The sequence below is a fragment of the Muntiacus reevesi genome, chromosome 6 (genome assembly GCF_963930625.1).
Source record: "Muntiacus reevesi chromosome 6, mMunRee1.1, whole genome shotgun sequence".
NCBI lineage: Eukaryota > Metazoa > Chordata > Mammalia > Artiodactyla > Cervidae > Muntiacus > Muntiacus reevesi.
In genome coordinates, this window is record NC_089254.1 from 8,315,050 (window position 1) to 8,337,442 (window position 22,393).

General features: G+C 43.1%; 1 protein-coding gene across 1 annotated transcript in view; it reads left to right on the forward strand.

Moving 5' to 3' along the window:
* CDK14 (cyclin dependent kinase 14) overlaps nucleotides 1-20,296 on the forward strand; it is a 634,831-nt gene extending 614,535 nt beyond the window's left edge. Inside the window, exon 15 of the mRNA XM_065939116.1 lies at nucleotides 16,948-20,296. The gene's annotated coding sequence lies outside the window, so the exon portion shown is untranslated. The remainder of the gene's footprint in view (nucleotides 1-16,947) is intronic.
* Nucleotides 20,297-22,393: the final 2,097 nt, after the last annotated feature.

Sequence of the window (22,393 nt, forward strand, 5' to 3'; positions counted from 1 at the left end):
GAAGAAGAAACTCTGGTGTTGATAGGAGAGACAAAGGTTTGTCCAGGGAGTAGGAGTGGGAGGCACTTTTCCAGCACGTATTTCTGAGCTTCAGCTTTGTTATCTGAAAGATAAAAATGCCTGCCTTGAAGGTTGTCACGGGGACTAGAGACCCAGCATATCCTCCTCAGCAGCTCAGATGAGTTGTCCGTGACCCTTTCAGAGGGGGAAAGCATGGGTGGCCATATTGAGAACAATTGCAAAATCTCAGCTGATAGTGTTTTTGCCTTAATAGGGATGATAAAGGTTAGCCTCACCGGTAAAGCTGTGAAAAGCCCTCGTCCTCTGAGGATGCCCTCCTTAGATCCCTCCTTAGGGGCCCACAATGCCCATTTGTGCTTCTCCTGTTGGCAGCTGCCTCCATCAAATAACATGGACCAGGGTCCAACCCCTCTTGAAACATGATGCATGGATTAGGTGAGGTTTTTATTTTGCTTTTGTTTGGTTGATTTTATTTTTATCATCTAGGGAGGGTGTAGGAAATTACATAAGCCTCTGTGTGTGTGTGTTTGTATGTGTGTGCACGCGCCAGTTGCTCAGTCATGTCTGACTCTGTGATCCCATGGACTGTAGCCTGCCAGGCTCCTTTGTCCATGGGATTCTCCAGACAAGAGTACTGGAGTGGTTTGCCATTCACTTCTCCAAGGGACCTTCCCAACCCAAGACAAGTCAAACCCTCGTCTCTTGAGTCTCCTTCATTGGCAGGTGGATTCTTTACATTCGTGCCACCTGCAAAGCCCATGTGAGCCTCTGCCCACTCTAAACAGGAGTGTCCCTAGTCTGTGCCTCTTTTTCAGAAGGAATTCTACCTTCAGGTACTTAACTTTCAGGGAAAGTTACTCCTTCTGCATACACTAGAATTGTGGCTCAGTGGTAGACTTGCTATTTTATGCTCCACATTCAGACTTTCCAATCCTGGAGTTCTTGATCTGCAGCATGTGGGTCTATGAATGGAATTCAGAAGGACTGTGAGGAAACTGAAATTGTATGAAAAAAAACCTGCATGTGATTATATACGTAGATGGAGTTTTATGGAGATTCTCAGGGTTGGCAGTGACTCAGAAAGTTTAAAAATATCACAGTCTAAGTGTTCTGTGCCTATTCTGTTGTTGGCATTTGTATTTATGTGTTTTGCCCACTGAGGAGTTCTTAGGAGTAGAAAAAGAGGGATGCAATCAAATAAATTTTTTTAGTAAGAAAAACCACATTCTCAGATTCCGAATTAAAACTGATTTCTCTTTTACCTAGCACTGTGGCAGTTCCTGTGTAATACCACTAAAACTTCATCAAATAATGTACTCAAAATTTGTGCATTTTACTATAGGTAAAAAAACAGTCCCTGGTGGCTCAGACAATGAAGAGTCTGCCTGCAATGTGGGAGACCCGTGTTCTATCCCTGAGTCAGGAAGAGCCCCTGGAGAAGGAAATGGCAACCCACTCCAGTATTCTTGTCTGGAAAATCTCATGGATTGAGGAGCCTGGCAGGCTACAGTCCATGGAGTCGCAGAGTCAGACACGACTAAGCGACTTCACTTCTTCTTCTTCACCATAGGCAAAATTTACCTAAAACCATAAGTATATAATGGGCTCTAATTAATGATATGCATATTTAGGGGTGAAGGTACTGATATTGGCAACTTACTTTGAAATGGATCAAAATAATAAGACAGGTTAAGGGATAGATAAAAGCAAAGACAGAAGAATAGATATGTTACAAAGCAAATGTACCAAAATATTAATTGTAGAATCTTTGTCATGGGTATATAGATGTTCACTGTATAATTCTTTTGTTTTTCTTGAAAAGTTTAATAAAATGTTGGGAAAATACGTGATCATAATATCTAGAGTACATACAACTCTGTATATGACACATAAGACAGAATAGGGGTTGACAGAGAGACTGGAAATTGATTTTATAACTTTGATATTGATTGGTTCAGTTTGGAGCTAATTGTTTAATACATAGAATTAAACCTACAAATGTTCAGATTTCAAGTGCAAAGAATTCCTGGTCAAGAGGAATTACTGTGATTCATCTGTGTGTGTATTAGCAAGACAGCTCTCCAAACAGTGACCATTATTGCCTATTTTTCCCCAGATTTGGGGAAAACTTTTCATAGTTTTATTTTGGAGCTTGTTCTAACACAAAGCTCCTCTTGCCATTAATTATTTTCTAGTCTCTCTAAATATTTCTTTGCTTGATTTCACACCATTAATCTTAGTAATTTCCTTCTACCTACCTATTTCAGATACATCTTATCTTAATCACCCATCTCTAGTATGTTGACAGTCTTCACACACTACACCTCAGTGAATGAAAGAAAGACTTGCCGTGTTCTTCTTTACATTTTACAAGGCATACGTCAGTCTCTAAAAATCAACCTGTTAGAATTTTTTCTTAATAAGAGAGTACTAAAGAAGATGAGATTTAATTTTACCATGTTAATCCAGGCATGAGTGGTTTTATTATCCTGCTTGGACCAACATGCTTAATAATTGATCATGAGAACCATAGAAACTCAGGCACTAAAACTCGGGAAGTTACTAATTAAAAAACAAAAGAATTTTTCCATTTTAGCCTAGCAGACCCTGGCTCACTGTGGGTGACAGCTCACGCCAAGCCATTGCATCTAAGAGCAAACGAAACAAATGGAGCAAAACCAAAATAGCTTATTGGAACAGATGAGATGGTTTTGTTTTTACATTTGTGTGCTTCATGCAGTATTCACTATAGGTAATTGTTGTTTTCATTGTTGCTTAGTCGCTAAGTCATGTCTGACTCTCGCGACCCCATGAACTGTAGCCCGCCAGGCTCCTCTGGGTCTGTGGGGTTCTCCAGGCAAGAATACTAGAGTGGGTAGCCATGCCCTCCTCCAGGGGATCTTCCATATCCAGGGACCAAACCCGCATCTCCGGCATTGACAGTCAGATTCTTTACCACTGAGCCACCTGGGAAGCCCAACAGTTAATTATTATGTTTCAGATAAAACCATGGTGATTTTTTTCCCCCGTGACAATGAGCGACTAAGTCACTAGATCTGTTTTTTTTTTTTTCTTTTCCTTTCAAATGACCCCAGTGTTCAAAGCCAGATCTTTTGAAAAGGACTTAGAGCGTCATGAGACGTGATGGGTGCTTGGAGTGCGATTTTAATGCCAACAGACTGGAAAACAAACAGCATAACGCAGACAAGGGATGACTTTGTTCTTTAGCATCTGAGTGAAAAGGAAATCAGATCTTTCTGGGTTGTGCTCCCGCTCACAGGTGGGGAGGAGGAGATGTCAGCTCCCGACTCACCGCGTTGTGGGTGGGATCCTGGTCTGGGGGACCAGGCAGCGGGCTCCTGCATTGTCTGTCCCAGTAAGAGCTCAATTCACCTCACTTCGGGGGTGTTTTGTTTCAGTCAGCCACAAGTGGACATTAAAAAGGCATGAAGCGTCCCTTAATCCCATGAGCCTGGTATGTGCTGGCTCTTGTCACTGCATTCTCCAACTCTGTTGCCAATGGAAGTGAGAGATTGACCCCAGGCCTGCCACCAACCCACTGAGCTGTTGGCACTTTAATTGTTTTATACCAAGAGGAAGCCAATTGTGTGGATGTGAATGTCTTATTCATCAGACATTACAGGCTTCACATTTTCAATGAGCTGAAACTCCCAAGTCCACGACGTGTAACCGCAGTGAATCGAGACGAGCATGCCGTGATGACGTTTTCTAATTTATTGCAGTTGCTCTTTAAAAGATTTGACAGTGTTTCAGAATTCTAAACAGCACAGTTTGGAAGTCTGTCTGAGGTTGTGTGCTAATCAAAAACAGTAAATCATGTTTGACTTATAAAGGACAGCACAGTAGTAAAACTAAGAGTTAGTGCATATTTCCCCCTCTTTGTTTTGAATGTATAGACAAATACAGACACTCAAGTGAATAGACAATTTATCAAGGACCTAAGGCATCTTTCTGGTACCTGAAAATGTCCAAATTATCCCCATCGGCTACGTTTCAAAAATGCAGTTCTTGGGAAGAAACCGTTTCTGTGTCACCCAGAGTCCAGGCCTCTCTGGATGTTTTTCATGGGCAGAATAAGACCTTTCCACACCAATTACTACAAATACCAGCGCTTTGTGAGCCTACTGCATTATCTGATTCGATGTCATCCTGAAAAAGACAACTGTTTACCCATAAGGTTTGCAGAGGCAGTTGAGGCTTCACGTGTGGGTAGCACACAACTGCCCTTGGGTTGGGGATGGGCATGGAGACTCCCCTGCTAAAAAGCCGCTGAAACCTCCTCCCTACACACAGAATAAAGCCCCCAATCCTCAGCAGCACACGTAAGACCCTCCATTCCACCCTGCCCACTTCCCCGCATCTATTTCCTGACATCCAAATACATGCCTGCCCCGTCAGCCGCTCATCGCATCCCAGAGCGCACTAGGCTTTTCAAGACCGCCTTCCTTCCTCCTTTCTACATGTTAAACTGTTTTTCAATTTTTTGAAACTAATTTTAAGTGTTTACTTTTGGTTGTGCGGGATCTTCATTGCTGTGTGCGCTTTTCTCTAGCTGTGGTAAGCAGGGGCTACTCTCCTTTATATATTTATTTATTCTAATTGGAGGAGAATTGCTTTACAATATTATGATGGTTTTGCCGTACGTCAGCATGAATTGATCCTGGGCGTACACGTGTCCCCTCCATCCTGAACCCCTCTCCTGCCTCCCTCCCCAACCCATCCCTTGGGTTGTCAGAGAGCACCCACTTCGGGTGCCCTGCATCATACGTCAATTTCCCACTGGCTGTTTTACACATGGTAATGTGTATGTTTCAGCGCTGTTCGCTCACATCGTCCCACCCTCTCCTTGTCCACTGAGTGCAGAAGTCTGTTCTCCACGTCTGTGTCTCCTTTGCCGCCCTGCCGTAGGCTCGTCAGGACCATCTTTCTGGATTCTCCTGTTGCAGGCCGCTGGCTGTAGGGCATGGGGCATCAGTAGCTGCGGTTCCCCGGGCTCTGGAGCCCGACTCAGGTCGTGGTGCACGGGCTTAGTCATTATGGCACGTGAAATCTTTCTGGATCAGGGATCAAACCCCTGTCTCCTGCATTGGCAGGCGGATTCTTTACCACTGAGCCACCAGAGAAGCCCTAAACTTTTTTCATCTCTCAAAGCCCACTTCTTCCTCACTGCCTTGGCCCCTGGAGGACGGCACTTGCACTTTCCACTGACTCAGAGGTTGTTGTCCTGGCAGGGATCTGGGGCAGCAGTGAGGTGCTGGGAATGGTTAACAGCCCTCTCCCCAGAAAGAGCAGAAAAGCCCTGATTGGTCAGTTGTCCGTATCCCATGGTGTAAATACACCTCCTTCCATTGCCAATTTTAAGGGTAGCTGTGTTTAACAACAGCTTGCAAAATTCCCAAAAATGTTAACATCAGGCTCTCTCACAAACCAGTCCATGCCAGCTTCAGAGCAGCCCTGGGACCTCACTTTACTAGTCTTTGTCACAGCCTCTTCCCCCACTAAACACTGGGCTGCCTTAAAAAGAGATGCTCAGTAAGTGTTTCCTGAATTGAAGTGGGCAGGCCAGCCGACGGTTTGGCTCGGCCACTGGTCAGTGAGTGTGGTGTCATTTGCCACAAAGATTCAGGGGATGTTTGCACTTCTTCTCACTTGAGAGTGGTGGCCTTGGCCGTCTCCTCCACAGCAGCACCACACAGGCATGTGTGAATTTAAACAGACGCATTTATTGGAAGTGCAGCTGAGAACTGCGGTGAGGAGCAAGTTGATGGTCTTGAATTCAGCAGCCTCATTAGAACACAGTGTGATCTGCTGTGGCATCAATAAAACACTTAGAGGAAAGCCTGAAATACAGATTCAGAGAGATAAATGACAAATCCTTTGAGGGCTTGAGAGGAGAGAAGGCTGTAGGTTCTGTTCCCACCATCTTTTTCAACAGATCCTTTGCCATTCTTGACACGGAACCTTTGTCTTACTTTTGTGACTCACAATTTGGGATTGGAACATCAGCATATTTTAGTTCAGGCAGTAAAGTGCAAAGCTGGCTGGCTCTGTTTTTATAATCAACTTGGAAATAACAACATATCAATCCTGTTGCTCCTGTCAGGGTGACCAACTCCCTCTGGTTTACCCCAGATTTAAAATTGGAAGTCCCGAATCCTGGAAACTCCCTCAGTCCTGACAGAGTGGGCCATTGGCCATCCCAGCTCCTGTAAAGGCTGTGGTTCCTACAGTGAATGCTCTGGGTCCTCAGACTAGGAATATACCTCCTACAGCTGGTATGTCAGGAGACACTGAACCAGTGTCTAAAAGGATCAGAACTTTTTTGAAAGCCCAGTTTATAAAATCTGTTCTCCTCTTAGGGTTATGGTACTACTTTTCAGGCACATTCTTTAAGTGAGAAGATACACAGAAATGCTACATGTGCACAAAAAGTTGCTATCCATTTCTCATAATGACATACCTGTCCCAAATCTATTGCATATTCTCAGAACTCATCTTAGGTAGGAGAGAAATACAGCAGCTTGCTATGATGGGATAACTAGTCTCAAAATCCTTTAAAATAGCATATTATGAGTTTGGGGGACATACATATCAGTTGAGGCTTCCCAGGTGGCTCAGTGGTAAAGAACCCACCTGCCAATGGAGGAGACACAGGACACGTGGGTTTGATCCCTGGGTTGGGAAGATCCCCTGGAGGAGGAAATAGTAACCCACTCCAGTATTCTTGTTTGGAAAATCCCATAAACAGAGGAGCCTGGTGGGCTACAGTCAATGGGGTCACAAAGAATTGGACACGACTGAGTGGGCAGGCACACACACATATCAGATGACTTTGCATGTGGATAGATTCTGAACACCCATCAATCAGCCCTCAGTGGTTTGGTGTTCACTAGCACTGTTCATGGTGAACACAGGAAAGAGTTGATGGGGAGCTCAGCTGGGTGTCCAGTGTCCACGTCCCTCACATGACCTTGCTGGACCAACCTCGCTGTCAGCAGACATTTCCTGGTGGAAACGATGTGTTGTGGTCATGTCCACAGTGAGTTACTTTGTGACAGTATCAGACTGTGCCCCACAAGAATAGACATTTCTCTTATAATGACATATGTGTTCCTCCCTGTGTTTAGCAAACTGTCACAGTAAAAATTGTGCAGTTTATGAGAAGAGAGTAAGATGCAAAACACTCAGAAAGTATTCAACATAGTGTTTGAGTATGTTTGAGCTGCTCTAAGAGAATGCCATAGACACAGTGATTTCTAAACAATAGAAATTTCTTTCTCACAGTTTTTGAGGCTTGGATGTCCAAAGTCTAGGCACCAGCAGATCTAGTGTCTAGTGAGGACCCTCCTCCCTCTCCTTCCTGGATCCTCAGGTTGACAGAAGGGACAAGAGAGTTCTCTGGGATCTCTTGTGTTAGTTGCTAAGTCATGTACAACTCTTTGTGACCCCATGGACTGTGACCCGTAGCCCATAGTATTTCCTGGAGCGGGTTGTCATTTCCTCCTCCAGGGGATCTTCTGAGTCAGGGATCAAACCCACATCTCTTGCGTCTCCTGCTTTGGCAGGCAAATTCTTTACCTCCGAGCTACCAGGATAGCCCAGAATCTCTATATAAGGCCACTAATCCAATTCACATGGACTCCACACGAAATACCATCACACTGGGACTTAGGTTTCAACCTGTGAATTTGAGGGGGGATACAGACATTCAGTCTATAGTACATAGCACTCACAAGAGCTATAAAAAAAAAAAAAACTACTCAAAACACTAGCATAGTTTACAGGTGAAAGAAGTTTGGTGGAAGGATTGAGGCTGCCAAATTTGGATTGAAAGGGCAAAATGTGCAGAGACCCAGGAGAACTATACAATAAACAATACCATGGGTGGCCAAAGCAAGCCAAGATGAAAAAGGACTGTAGACCCTTCCAGCCTGCACGCAACCGTGTTTATGTCTCTTGCACAGTGGCTGCTCTGACTTAGTGGCTCAAAACTGTCAGACCAGCAGGAACTCGCTTGCATGAACCAACACGACTCCTGGTTTTTGCTGACACTGTTCTCCATTTACCAATCAAGTGTGATCTAGAAATACATTTTAGCTTTGCAGATTTCTGCTGAATAAGATGGTTCATGAGACAGATTCAAATTGTAGGTGATCATATATATTGAATTCAGAAAAAGCCCTTAGCATGAAATTTTCTTGTGCTTCAACACTTTGGACAGTAATAACTAGACAGCTTTGAATTTGAAAGAAAAAAAAATCCACCCAAAATGAAGTCACATCTCCTTTCAGATCTTTTAATTAAAGTCAGACATGAACCCTCGTGTTTCTCTGACTGCTAAATACTTAGAAGTGGTTTTATGAGATTTGTGTGTGTGTGTGTTTTAAGTTGTAAAAAATGCACACACTGCTGGGTTACATGACTTTGGTTTATTTAAATATAGTTTAGTAGGACTATAATATATAAGGAAGGTGAAGGGGTCAGAATTCTGTTTAATTAACTTATCCCCACTTGGAACCAGTCAATTATAAAGGTATGCTGAGCAAATAAACCTTCACATATGAAATCCTTGAAAAGAATAAGCCCCAGTGGGACTTGTCTGGTGGTCCAGTGTTTGAGACTTCCCCATCCAATGCAGGGGGTGCAGGTTCGATCCCCGGTCAGGGAACTCATATCCCACCTGCCTTGTGTCCAAAACACCAAAACATAAGACAGAAGCAATATTGTAAGAAAATTAAATTTTATAATTATAATATCTGTAATGAATCATTATAAAATTAATATTGTAACAAAATTAAATTAACCAAATTGCAATATTCTAAGCAGAATTAAAGATAAAGACTTTTTAAAAAAAATCATTCACACCAAAAAAATCTTTTAAAAAAAGAATAAGCCACTTTGGTGAAGGCTTTCTTATTCTTAACTTTGTCATTAAAAGTATTTATATGAGCTATTTCCAAGCTTAGATTACATGTATATATGCATATGTGTGTATATGATTATATATAAGATTTTTATATATTTATGATTATATATGATTGAATATATATATGAACCTTTAAAAGGTTAAAATATGTCTTGGTGACTCTCGAAGACCTCAGTACTTCCCCTGCACACATTTTGCTTTTACTGAGATAGGACGTACTTTTTTGCTGTCCTTTAATCCACATGTGTCTAAAATACGACTGGTGCTTCACATCTACATAAATCTGATTTAATAAGCAGTCACACCATTAAACTAGAGATTCTTTTCAATCTCAGCTAATTACATATCATATAATGCCTGGTCTTTAATGAGGATTTCAATAAATGTTTGTTGATAATGATGATTATTAAAATGATATGTTAAGTCAGTCTCCCTGTACAAGAAATGCTTTGTTTTGAAATGTTAGACTTAAAGCTTTGCCTAAAAATTTTTAATTAAAATCACCACTTTGGCAAGAAGCTTAAAATGTGCAAAGTCGCTGCAATTAGTGCCTTGTGCATCCATATGGATGTTACCAAACAGCTTTCAACTTAAAGGATTTGGGCTATTTTGAGTGATGGACCTTCTGTTGAGCTTAAAACAAAGCCCAGCTATCTCTACATTCGTTTTAATTAATATTCTCTTGTTAGTCTCAAAGATGTGTTCTCTTCTGGGGAGTACTGTGGGGATTATCACAAATCAGAAATAAGTTACAGTAGTGGGTTTGACTAATTTTCTGCTTCCTTCTGTTTCATGCTATTTCTCCCCATCCCCCCACCCCCAAGCAGCTTCAGTGCAGTGTCAGAGTCACTGGAAATCACTGATTTCAGATGTTCTCAAAGAAAACCTATATTTCTAGCCAAGTCACAGCATAATTAAACTCACCAAAAAAAAAGAAAAAAAAATGAACAAATTAAGCTGTCCCTAGATTTTTGGAAATCTGTGTGAAGTTTAAAACGTATCATTTTGAGTCCAACATTCCTATAAAATCTACAGGGTAAAATTTGAGTGTATATGTTGTATAAATACAACTGAGTTCATGTGTCACATATGTGTATATTTGTATATATACATGATATTTTTACTTCAGAGAGGTTCATAGTTGCCTGGGTGCTTGGGGTTTAGCAACCTTATTTGTGGACTTAATTTTCTACAGTAGCAAACTCTGCTGGAAGATGAATTAGGTACAAAAGATTAATTTGATTGTTTCAGTTTAGTATTTTAAGCAAAATCAAATTCAAAATGGCACAGCCTGTTAGGTTTTTGATTTGTTTTTCTTTTTTCCCTGGGTATTTTTCATGTGAATCTTATTAATATGGCACTTGGGGAAGAAAAGCTTTCTGGTCTTTTTTTTTTTCCCACTAAGTCAGAATAAATTCTGTCAGTGGTGGTGTGTGTTTGTTGAGGCCCTGATTTTTTTTTTAACTATTTTCAAACATCTCCCCTACAACCACTCTCCATATGCCTTCAGAAAGATAATCACTCCAATGACCTCTGGAGTCCTCTGATTACTGGAAGGCCCAGTGTAGGCCAACTGTGAATGCTGGTTTCAAAAGTAGACAGCTAAACTGATCCCCCCAAATGTTCATCAAATTCTTAAGAATAAGATAAATGTGAAAATTACAAGGGGGCTTCCCTGGTGGCTCAGCAGGCAAAGAATCCACCTGCAGGGCAGGAGACACAGGTTTGATCCCTGGGTCAGGAAGGTCCCCTGGAGAAGGGAATGGCAACCCACTCCAGTGTTCTTGCCTGGAGAAGCCCATGGACAGAGGAGCCTGGTGGGCTACAGTCCACGGGGTCACAGAGAGTTGGATACTACTGAAGTGACTTCGCACAAAACAGAATTGTAATTTATCAGAACACATGGGTAAAATAATTCATCCAATATGTGAGTGGAAAGGCATAAAATCGTTAAGTCCACTCTAGAACTCACCGTATCGGGTTCTGTTTCTTTTCTTTTTTTTCTTTTATTCTAGCATTATGGAAATTCATTCCCTCTAGCCACTAGATTTGGGACAAAGATGCTCTATTTTTCCCATATTGCCTAAACTTTTCATTTTTATTTCCTTTTTATAAGCATGTGGTTAATTATATACCTATCTTTAAATTCCTCCTTGTATGCTGGTCTTTGGGGTTCTATATTTGAAGTGAAGGAAGTAATGGAATTAGTTTTATTCTAGATTAGACATAGATAAAAGATAAAGATGGCCAAGTAGCATGCACTGGTTTTCCTGAAGGGAGGCTAGCTGTTTTATAATTCTGTACTGCATTTGCTACCACAAGGCAGCCTCCTGTCAAATTTTTTCCCTTTCTGTTAGGCATCTGTACAAAGAATCCCCTCAAATAGGAATGAATGGGTTACCCTGCAGCTTCATATGCATCCTGGTGAATATCCCCTTCACAATTTAGGGGATGAAAGGAAAACCTACAGTTGTTTTGGGGAATACGTGTAACTCTATGGCTGATTCGAGTCAATGTATGACAAAACCCACTGAAATGTTGTGAAGTAATTGGCCTCCAACTAATAAAATTAAATTAAAAAAAAAAAAATTTGGAGGAGAAATAATCACTTCTATCCAGTGAGGCTTAGAGAGAAGGGTGGTGGGGGGAAAGGGGCAGAGCCTTCCTGTAGAAAAAAGGAATACTTTGTGGAAGGTCAGTGCAGCAGGGTTAAAAAAAATAAAAAATAAAGCAAACACAGAACCTTCGCGTGGGTAGAGGCCAGTGAAAGACCATCTGATGCAGGCACCCTGAGCTGGGCTCCTTGGGCTATATTGTCCCGCCAGCATGTAAACTGCGTGTGTGTGTGTGTGTGTGTGTGTGTGTCTGTGTGTGTACACATAGAGATTTAACAGGGAGCACAGAGGGAGTTAGAAAGAGCCTGGCCCGTTTTTAATTTGGGTCTGTTTGCTTGCATTGAGCACTTAAGGGCTTCCACATTCAGTTTGCTCAAAAGAGTGATGAAGCGCTCCTTGCTTATGCCTCAAATCAGAAATGCATGAAGTGCGGCTGCAGAGATAATACTTTTTCCCCAAAGGCTTTGGCTGAGCAAATTAGGTGTCAATGGGGTGCCTGCGCAGGCAGTGCTCCCTCTAATTAGTCTCTCGAGCCTAGTTGGTGGCGGGTATGAGATGATCTAATCAATTGGTCTGTGTCTGATGGTTCGTGTAAAAACCCTACCAGGCAGACTCTCTCCCACAGGTCACCCACCTGCACAGCGGGGCTGCTCATTTTCATTTTTCATCTCTTCCATCACATGACACCGACAGTTGGTTTTAAGAAAATTGAATCCAAAAAATATCTAGTTCATAGGGCACATGGGTCAGAGCGAAGTTGCATTATGGGTACCAGCGATCCAATTAATTAATATTTATAGCCGAGAAGTTCTATATAGATATTTCTGAATAAGGGTTTTATCAATAAAATGCAATTTCTGCTTTAAAACATTCGTTTCTAGAGAAAGAATATTGTGAAAACAGAAAGCAGGATATCAGTGGATCCGTTAATCTTGTGGTATCTAGACCTCGGAGTTGATGTGCATATAGCTGAGCCTATAATTGATATTCAGTTTCATTTTGTTGTGTGTGCAATGCATTTTAATAATCTCTCGCATAAATGTAAGGGCAGGATTTTGCTTTTATACCTTGCTTCCCTGTGAATGTGGTATGCTACCTCTCCTTCATCTCTATCCCTACCTGTCAAATGCATGATTACATTTAGACTTTAAGGAATTCGTCTACCTTACATGCAGTCCTTGAAAACCGAAATGGATGCTGCTGCTGCCCAAGGATGAAGAATGGCCATCCCGTGCTGCCGGGGACCAGAATCAGGCAGCAAAGCAGGCACAGTTTGCGCTCAGCTTCTCACAGAGTCTAGCTCTCATGGGCACCTCCCTTCTTTTCATATTATTGGCTCCTTCCATTGAATGTCTGAGCCTCAACCTAAGTAACAGACTTTTCATCATCACTGTTTTCACCACTTGCTATCCAATTATGATTATATGTTTATCCTTTATTCCCGAACTCTGCTTATGCCCTGGGTTAGGTCCATAGGATTCTCCTAGAGGTTCCTGCCACAGAATCAGGGCAAAGGCAAGGACACACAATCAATGTGTGTCTTAAACCAGTCCAATAGGACAATTACGTGCTATGGACAACGGTGACAGTTTATGGTTACATGAAATTAAATATGCATGCATTCTAGGTCGCTTCAGGCATGTCCGAATCTTTAGAAACCCCATGGATTGTAGTCCACCAGGCTCCTCTGTCCATGGGATTTCCCAGGCAAGAATACTGGAGTGGGTTACCATGCCCTCCTCCAGGGGATTTTCCTGACCCAGAGATCAAACTCACATCTCTTACATATCCTGCATTGGTAGGTGAATTCTTTACCACTCCAACCACCTGGGAAGCCCGAAGTCAAATATACTGAAAATCAAATCATTTCTTTCTTTCAAATTGAATGTCATGGAGTTAAAAAAAAAAAACTGTCCAGACTATAGGCAGCTGTTCATTGGACCCGCGATCTCAGCCTGCAGTGTGTCTGGAGACGGCCCGCTCTGCTCCCAGCCCTTCGGTCTTTCAGAAACAGCAGAGGCACAGCACTTGTCCTCCGCCACCATGCCTGAGAACATACTCCACCCCAGGTTCTCCGAGGCTGCCTCTCTCCTTCCTGGTCAAACCACAGCTGTTCACTGAGGGCCTGAGCTGGATCTGGGCTATGCTCTAGGGACATGGTGGCCAGCGAAACCAAGCTTATTTAGGAACACAGCGATGCCACCTGCTACCCTAGGCACTCCCCCCGCCCCGGCAAATGCCCCCACCCCTCAGGAGCACTGCCTGAAGCCTCTAGTTCGGAAGGCCAGCTTGGGGGCCAGGTCTGCGTCCTGCCGATCAAAGTGGTGGAGTGGAGGAGAGCCAGGCAATGACTGCTTCCCCCCTGGGTGTGGCTGTCGGAACCCTGTCTTGGCAAGCAGATGTCAGGACAAACCCCGACTCCTGTTTGGCCAGGGTGGGCAGCTCCTAGAAGAACTGGCATCTCTTAGAAGAAAACAATAGGGGAGAATCTTCATGACCTTAGATTTGACAGTGGATTTTCAGATATGACATGGACTTCCCAGGTGGCTCAGATGGTAAAGAGTCTGCCTGCAGTGCAGGAGACCTGGGTCTCCTTCACTCCCTGGGTCAGGAAGATCCCCTGGAGAAGGTAATGGCAACCCACTCTAGTGTTCTTGCCTGGATAGAATTCAGTGAATAGAAGAACCTGGCAGGCTACTGTCCATGCGGTCACAAAGAGTTTGACACAACTGAGTCACTAACACACTGAAAAATCCACAAGCAGCAAAAGAAAAAATAAATGGATAACGTGGACATCATCAAAATTAAAATGTTTGTACATCAAAGGACACTATCAATACAATGAAAAGGCATCCCACAGAATGGGAGTATATATTTGCAAATCAAGAGATTACTATCCAAAATATATGTTTTTTAAAAGTCCTACAACTCAACAACAAACAATCCAATTTAAACATGGGTGAAGGACTTGAGTAGATATTTCTTCAAGTGAAATATACAGATGGTCAGCAAGCACATGAAAAAGTGTTAAACATCACCAGTCATAAGGGGGATGCAAACCAAAATTACAGTGAGACACCAGTTCACATCCACTAGTTTGTCTATAATTAAGAAAAAGCAAACACACAAAAAACCAGAAAATACCAAATGTTAGCAAGGGTGTGGAGAAATTAGAACCTTTGTGTATTTCTGGTGGGATTATAAAATGTTGCAGCCACTGCGAAAAATGATTTGCCAGTTCCTCAAAGAGCTAAACAGAATTACTGCATGGTCCAGCAATTCCACTTCTAATTGTTACCCAAAAGAATTGAAAACAGGTAGTCAAACAAATATTTGTACATGCATGTTCATAACAGCACTGTTCACGATAGCCAAAAGGTTAAAGTAACCCAAATATACATCAATTCATGAATTGATAAACATAACGTCTTATATTCATATAATGAAATATTATTCGGCCATGAAAAAGAATGAAGTACCGGCACAAGCTACAACATAGGTGAACTTTAGAAACATTATGTTACGTGAAAGAAACCAGACACCGCATATTGTATGATTCCATTTACATGAAATTTCCAGAATAGGTAAATATGTAGAGACAGAAAGTAGATTCATTGCTGCTAGAGGCTGGGGCAAGGGAAGAATACAAGTAAAGGATACGAGAAATATAAGTAAAGAATGTAAGATATCCTTTGGGGGTGACAGAATGTTTTGGAATTGAACAGAGGTGATGGTTACACAACGTTGTGAATGCAGTGCTGTTGCTGCTGCTAAGTCGTTTCAGTCGTGTCTGACTCTGTGTGACCCCATAGACGGCAGCCCACCAGGCTCCCCCGTCCCTGGGGTTCTCCAGGCAAGAACACTGGAGTGGGTTGCCATTTCCTTCTCCAATGCATGAAAGTGAAAAGTGAAAGTGAAGTCGCTCCATCGTGTCCGACTCTTCGCGACCCCATGGACTGCAGTCCACCAGGCTCCTCCGTCCATGGGATTTTCCAGGCAAGAGTACTGGAGTGGGGTGCCATCGCCTTCTCCATGTGAATGCACTAATGCCAGTTATTTATATGCTTTGCATGCACGCTCAGTCGCTCAGTTGTGTCCGACTCTTTGCAACCCCATGGACTGTAGCCCTCCAGGCTCCTCTGTCCATGGGATTTTCCAGGCAAGAATACTGGAGTGGGTTGCCATGGCCTTCTCCAAGGGATCTTCCCAACTCAGGGATTGTATACTTTTAAGATGGTTAATTTTGTGTAATATGAATTTCATGTCAATTTTTAAAACAAGGTGGGAAGATAACCTTTTAAAAATCCTTATAGTACATGAGGGGAGGGGGATGAGTAGAGGGCGGAAAGGATGCTATTCTAATGGTTCCTCGCTGTCAGATGGGAGCTTTCTGCTTCCCTGGTCAAGGTCGTGCCACTCAGGATGGCATGCTTGGCAGCACAGCCTCCAAGGCCAGCGGTAGGGCAGCTGCGCTCTGAGGTCTCGACGGGGGCCTTGGGGTCCTGTCTGCCCAGGAAGATGACCATGTGGCACTGTGGAAGGGGCCAGGTGACCTCCAGCTTCTCTACTGAGATAATGAGTTGGTCCTGGGCCTCCGTGGAGCTGATGGATCGACTCTCTCGGCTGTGTGCCTTGACCTTGGCAGCGTTCTTTTCACCCTTCCTAGCAAGACATTCTTTTCCTATCCTAGAAACTCAATAAAAATGCTGAAGGGCCAAAAAGAAACAGAGAGAGAGGCAGAGTGAACATTCCTGCTTTCTTGGGTGGTTCACATTCCATTTGGAAGCAGTTACCGACTTTAAGCAGGCATCACTGGAAACCCACAGTTGTGTGCAGGATGGTGGGAACAGTCTGGCAATTCAGGTCATGCTGGCCAATTTTCATTCTGCTGAAACTAGGTCTGATAGTCGGAACCGTGGACTTATATGCAACTGGATTTTAAAAAAAAAAGAATGTGATCCGTTTTTCTATTTTGTGTCCAAAAAATGAATATGATCTGTCCTTTTAATGATCTGTATGATGCCACAGGCACTTAATTAAGACCAGTATTAGTGCTAATGACTTGGGGAAGGAGATTTGCTGAATTTCTTTTTCTCTAAATAATCCAAGAGGAGGTTAGACCATTTAAATTCATGGAGGTGAATTATTTTAATGGAAGAAAATACAGTCAGAACATTTGTTTATCGTATTATAAGCACTGTCTTGGCTAAAGAGAATGCTCAAGGTAGCCGTGGAAAAAAAAATGGACAGGCTTGCTTTGGCCTGACCACTTTCAATGTCTTGTGTAATTTTGGAAAAGAATGATATAAGATTTGTTTGTTTTGTTTTTTAACATATAACAGTTTTCTCTTTTCCTCCTTTCAGGATTAAGTTGTCATCGTTCTGGGGAGGAAAAAAAAAATTAATGAAGTGGCCAATAATATGAAGGGAATCATGGATCAGTTTCCTTTCACTCCCTGGGGTGGATTTCACTTAGAAGAAAATTGAAGCTGGCAAGACCCCGTTTTCTCTGCAATTTATTTAAAACCTTGCACGCATTTGGATACCTTGTGATTTCCAAGAACTATGTGAAGATTAAGTTTTGCTTACTGATACATGGCATGTATTCTTTTCAGTCTTTTGTGTTTGATTTTGTTTGATTTCCCTCTGCACCGCAGCGTCTCTGTAAAGGTTTTTATGCTTTCACCAGCCATGTCTTAAATACATTAAGACAACACACTCGGTGTTCACACTTCTTCAGTAATGTCTGTACTTGAAAGCCACATAGTGGCATAAAACAATGTGTGTTTTCTTTGAGAGCAGTGCACATTTTGCAGCCACCAGGAAGGAAAATTGTAGCTGAAGCAAACCCATGTTCTCTGACTGACTTGACAACTTGGTCTCTGGCGGTGGAGCCCCACTTGTCTCTTCCCTTTTGAGAACGTTTGCAAATGTGCTTTTTTTTTTTTTTTTTCTCGGAAACAACTGCACATTTATATAGGATATCGGAATCTGCTTAGCATTTTCAAGCCACATAGCATGACTGTTCTCCGAGCAGGCTGGAAGTGAAGAAACAAATATGAAACATTAAGAACAAAGACAGGGATAAATCGCTTCCTTTTGAACCTCTGGAAATGGAGGTAACTTTTTACGTGTTTTCTGGGTCTTGTCAACATCTTATTTTTTCCATCCACTTTCTTATGCTTTGTATTTTCTAAATGGTGAAAAGTGAAGAACAGAACGTTTGAATCATGGGTGCAAAAGAATTATATCTTCTGGATGAGCCCCAAGTACTGTCTTTACTAGTCAACATTGAAAAAGCAGATTACCAAGTTATCCAGAGTGTGAAATTTGCTCATTTACACCAAAGCACCTTTGAACCACATTTTTTTTTTAAACATTCCAAGCTGATTGGAAGGCATCATTGGGTACCCTAACTGTAAACAGTCTCCGGGAATAACTGTACGGATGCAGGTGTTAGAAACAAGGCAGGAGTCTTGCTTTCAAGATGGAAAAGGGGGGAAAAAAGAGAGGCCCGGCTTCCCTTGTTTAAGAAGTTGAGAGACCTTGGAGAATGAAGGCAAATATGTGACATGGAGCGAGATGTGGATTGCACATGCGGACTTTGATCCGGGGGAGAGCTGCCTGGCACAGGTCTGTTCCTGGCGGGGCAGCCCTCACTGCAGATGCCAAATAACACTGAGGCTAATGGGGAAGTTGGGAAGCTTCACCTAGATCATGAAACCTAGCTCCTCAGGACACCAGTTCCCATGGAAATCCTGGTGTGTACCTAGTTTTACATTTCCTGTTAGAGAGGAGAGTTGCACTTTCTAGGATCAAGAATAGGAATTACCAGCCAGCTTGACAAAGACTTTTCCCTGAGCCTCAGGTGAAGGAAAAGCTTTTCTGTGGTCAAACCCAGAACACTTAGGAAATCAGACCCAGAATATCTTAACATGAAAACGGTACTTTCCCTGGCATGGGATGTGAGTATAGATGTTAAGGTCACAATCCATCTTGTCCCCAAAGTAGCATTCATTGTAAGCTTCCAAGTGCTAAGCCATTTACTGGTTGATTTTAAAGAGAGGAAAAGCTATCCAGGGCCAGAGTGTTTACTGTTTGCCACCTAGAAATCCTTCCCATTCTTCTTTCACACATTCCAACTCTTTGGAAGTCTGCAGAGGGATTTTTACTTCACGTGTATTTACATTAGGATTTCTTAAAATAAGTATGGAAAGAAAACTTGACCTGCAGTCAGAAAACAAGCCTTTCCTGTGATTTGTCTGAATTATTCATTTTAGGGGAGAGGCACAGCTTTTGTACTTAATGAAGTTTAAACGAAGGGCAACCGATGATGAAGTCTTGCTACATAATAAGCTTTCTAACTTGAAAATTTGAAGATATTTAATGTTTAAAGACTTCAGTTAGAAATGTGAAGTTATTCACAGATCTATGACCCTATTACTGGCAGTTTCTCTTGCAAAATGAAATGTGATACTTCTCAGTAGAAGGAATATGTTTTATTATAGTGACGTGTTTCAGAAGGGTCTCACTTAGGAGATTTCTGGTTCCCCTTGCTTGCCGTTGGTACAGGACATCCAAAGTTTCCTTCTCTTTCCTCTCCCACTTGCAACTAACTTTTCCTTTATTTCCCCTCCTCTCACTGAGGACAGCCATGAAAATCACTCCAGACTGTGTTCACGAGCAGATTTATTATTCTGTTGAGAAAGCACTGGAATGTTTTGTGAGATATTTTTATATGAAGGTTCACACAGTTCAAGCAGCTGGAATAGTTAGAACATGTTAGGATGGTAGCTACATCCGCATGACATGACTGCACACAGTGCTCCAAAAGGAAACCCGGGACTTCGTTTCCATTGTCTTGAAGGAAGAGTTTGGTTGACTTAAAAATACAAGATACACAGGACATGAAAAAAAAAATGTTTGCAGTACTCAGAACATAAAAATAAACAGGGGTATAAGGTGGGAATGGCTGTCTATCCAGTGACACAAGGGTGAGAAGCTATTTCTACCTCCCAAGAGTGACAAGAAGAGACCCCGGAGGACCCTCCGAGCTTGCAGAGGAAGCACGGTCTCTGGGTGTCCTTTCCTCAGTGTGTACGTGATAGCCAGTGTAATCAATACCTTAGGTAATGAGTCTACACAAGATAATCACCTGTGAATATTATTGGTTTTGTAATCTTTGTTATATAAGAGGATGTTTAGGCTGTACATACTGGGGTAGATTATTGCCTGCCCCTTATACATAGGAATATGCTGCATAATTGCATAGAACTTCCATCTCCCTTACCAGCTTGTAGGCAGAGGAAACCATATATGCTACTGCCTTGCAGTTTTCTCAGACACCAAAAACCAAACAAAATCAAATCAAATAAGCAATTTCCTCATTCCCTTCCTATAGCAGCATATTTTAGAGGCACATACGAAAACTAAATTCTCTAGTTGGGAGTGGATTTTTTAAATTTTTCTTTTACCTTTTTTTTTATATGATACACTGAAATGTGTACTTTCTAACAGGCAGTTGGTACCTAAGAAATGAGCTAGCATCATTCAGAAAACTATTATCCTTCAAAATGACACATAGTAAAGGAGAATGGAATAATACATGTTGCATATTTGTTACCAATTGTAATTTGTCTGTATTATGAAAGGCGTAATGGTTTGTCAGCTGTCACTGTTGTTTTCTTGTAACATGATATGGAATAAAGTATAGCAGAATCTCTGTACATTTTCTTGGTACATCTTCTTGGTGAGTATCAAATAACACCTTATATTCCATCAAAGAAACATTATCTTAAAAACTCTTAGACACAACCATGCTTAAAGAGTGTAGGGACATCCCTGACAGTCAGTGGTTAAGGCTCCCAGCTTCCAGTTCAGGGGGCCCAGGTTCAATCCCTCACTGGTGACCTAAGATCCCACAAGCCACACAATGTGGCCAAAAAAAAAAAAAAAATGAGGGGGGAAAAAGGAAGGAAAAAAAATAGTGCAAATAAGAGACCAAGTACACAGTGCTTTTGGATGTGCAGAGGGGGGAGTTAGCTGGGGTGTTCTAGGTGTCTATTAAACTCTCCCTTTCCTTAGTTTGCTCAAACTCATGTCCACTGACCTGGTGACACCATCTCACCCTTGGTTGATCCCTTCTCCTGCCCTCAGTCTTTCCTAGCATCAAGGTCTTTTCCAACAAGTTGGCTGTTCGCATCAGGTGGCCAAAGTATTGGGGCTTCAGCTTCAGCATCCATCCTTCCAATGAATATTCAGGGTTGATTTCCTTTAGGATTGACAAAGGCAAAGGAGAAGGTGAATAGGTTACCCTCCACTGAATACGAATCAAAGCCTGAACGTGCTGACATTCTGTCGGAGGCATTACTGTTTTTGGAGCTGAGCACACGTCTCTGAACCCTGCCGAGCGGGCGCCCGCACCTGACCCAGCACTGCTGGGCGCTGCACTGGGATGGATCGTGCCACCTGGGGAGGCCGGTCTCATTTCTATCACCACCTCTTCTTTCTTGTTGGATCTTCATAACCCCAAACAAATCCCCATGAATTGATAATAAAGTTCACACCAGATAGACTCATCAACTTCTAGATATGCAGTTGGGCGATATTTTAATGTTTCTCCTTGAAGAGAAAATATCAAAATTCATATCTCATGTTAAGAGGAGCTGGACCCCTGGCTTTCTCCCCTGAGCAGACCCTCAACCCACCAGCAACAGGTACTTCAGGGGTCCCTTCCCTTGCTCCTTTTCCGATGTTACAGTTTATAAGCCCCCACAAGCTGACGCTGTCACAGAGCCAAATTTAAGTGTTTCCAGTTGATGTGAATTGCATGATGCAAGAGCCCATGAGAGCGGTGCATCTCCAGCCTCAACTGCCCCTGCTGTTTCCCTGAAGTATCTAGTCATCTGTACGTTTCCACACAGCTCCAGCCTCCCCAGTGGGTTCTGAGTCGGGGACGGTGTAGAGCTGCAGTACCCAGCCTTTGGGGCACCAGGGACTGGTCTCATGGTTGACAATTTTTCTCCATGGCCGGGGCGGTGGGGTTGGGCGCGGGGGAGGGAAACAGGGTGGTTCAGGTGGTAATGCCAGTGATGGGGAGCGATGGGGAGGGGCAGATGAAGCTTTGATCAGCTCACCCACCACTCACCCGCTGTGGTGGGGTTCCTGACAGGTCACGGGCTTGTTTGTGGAGAGGGTTGGGGACCCCTGGCGTAGAGGCAGACTTCATGGGAGCCAAGATGGAGATAATAGGCACATTTCTTAGTTAAATGGGAGCCACGAGTGACCTTGGAAACTGATTAGAACTGTACAAGGGTGGGAACAACAACATGTTCCTTGGGGCAGTTTCAAGGGAGCCAAACCACCATCAGCCCACGTTGGTGACTGACAGGATAGCTGAGAGAGGCCCGTCGCTGACGTCATTCCCAGTAGCCTGGGGGCGGGGCCGGCCGGGCGGGGCGGGGCGGGGCTGCGCCGCGTACCCAGGGTGACGTCATCCCACAAGCAGGTGGAGAGCTGGGATCTTCAGGAGGCCAAAGTAATAGCTTTGAGAAATACTTCTAACTTTGGAAGCGGTCGAGGCGACGATCATCTTTCAGCTCCATACTTGCCCAGTGTCTCCCGTGCTTTTCCAGCAGGTCTGGGCCGGGGGGCGGTCCCAGCTCGGCCAGGTGAGGACATGTGATGCAGGCTCCTGGAGGCAAGCGATGCGAGTCGGGGGGCGGCCCTCCGCCACTTGCTGTCGGTCCCCAGAGGAAAGAGAAACCAGAGGGGAAGGTGTTGGAGCAAGCCGGTGCCACTTAGGTTAACG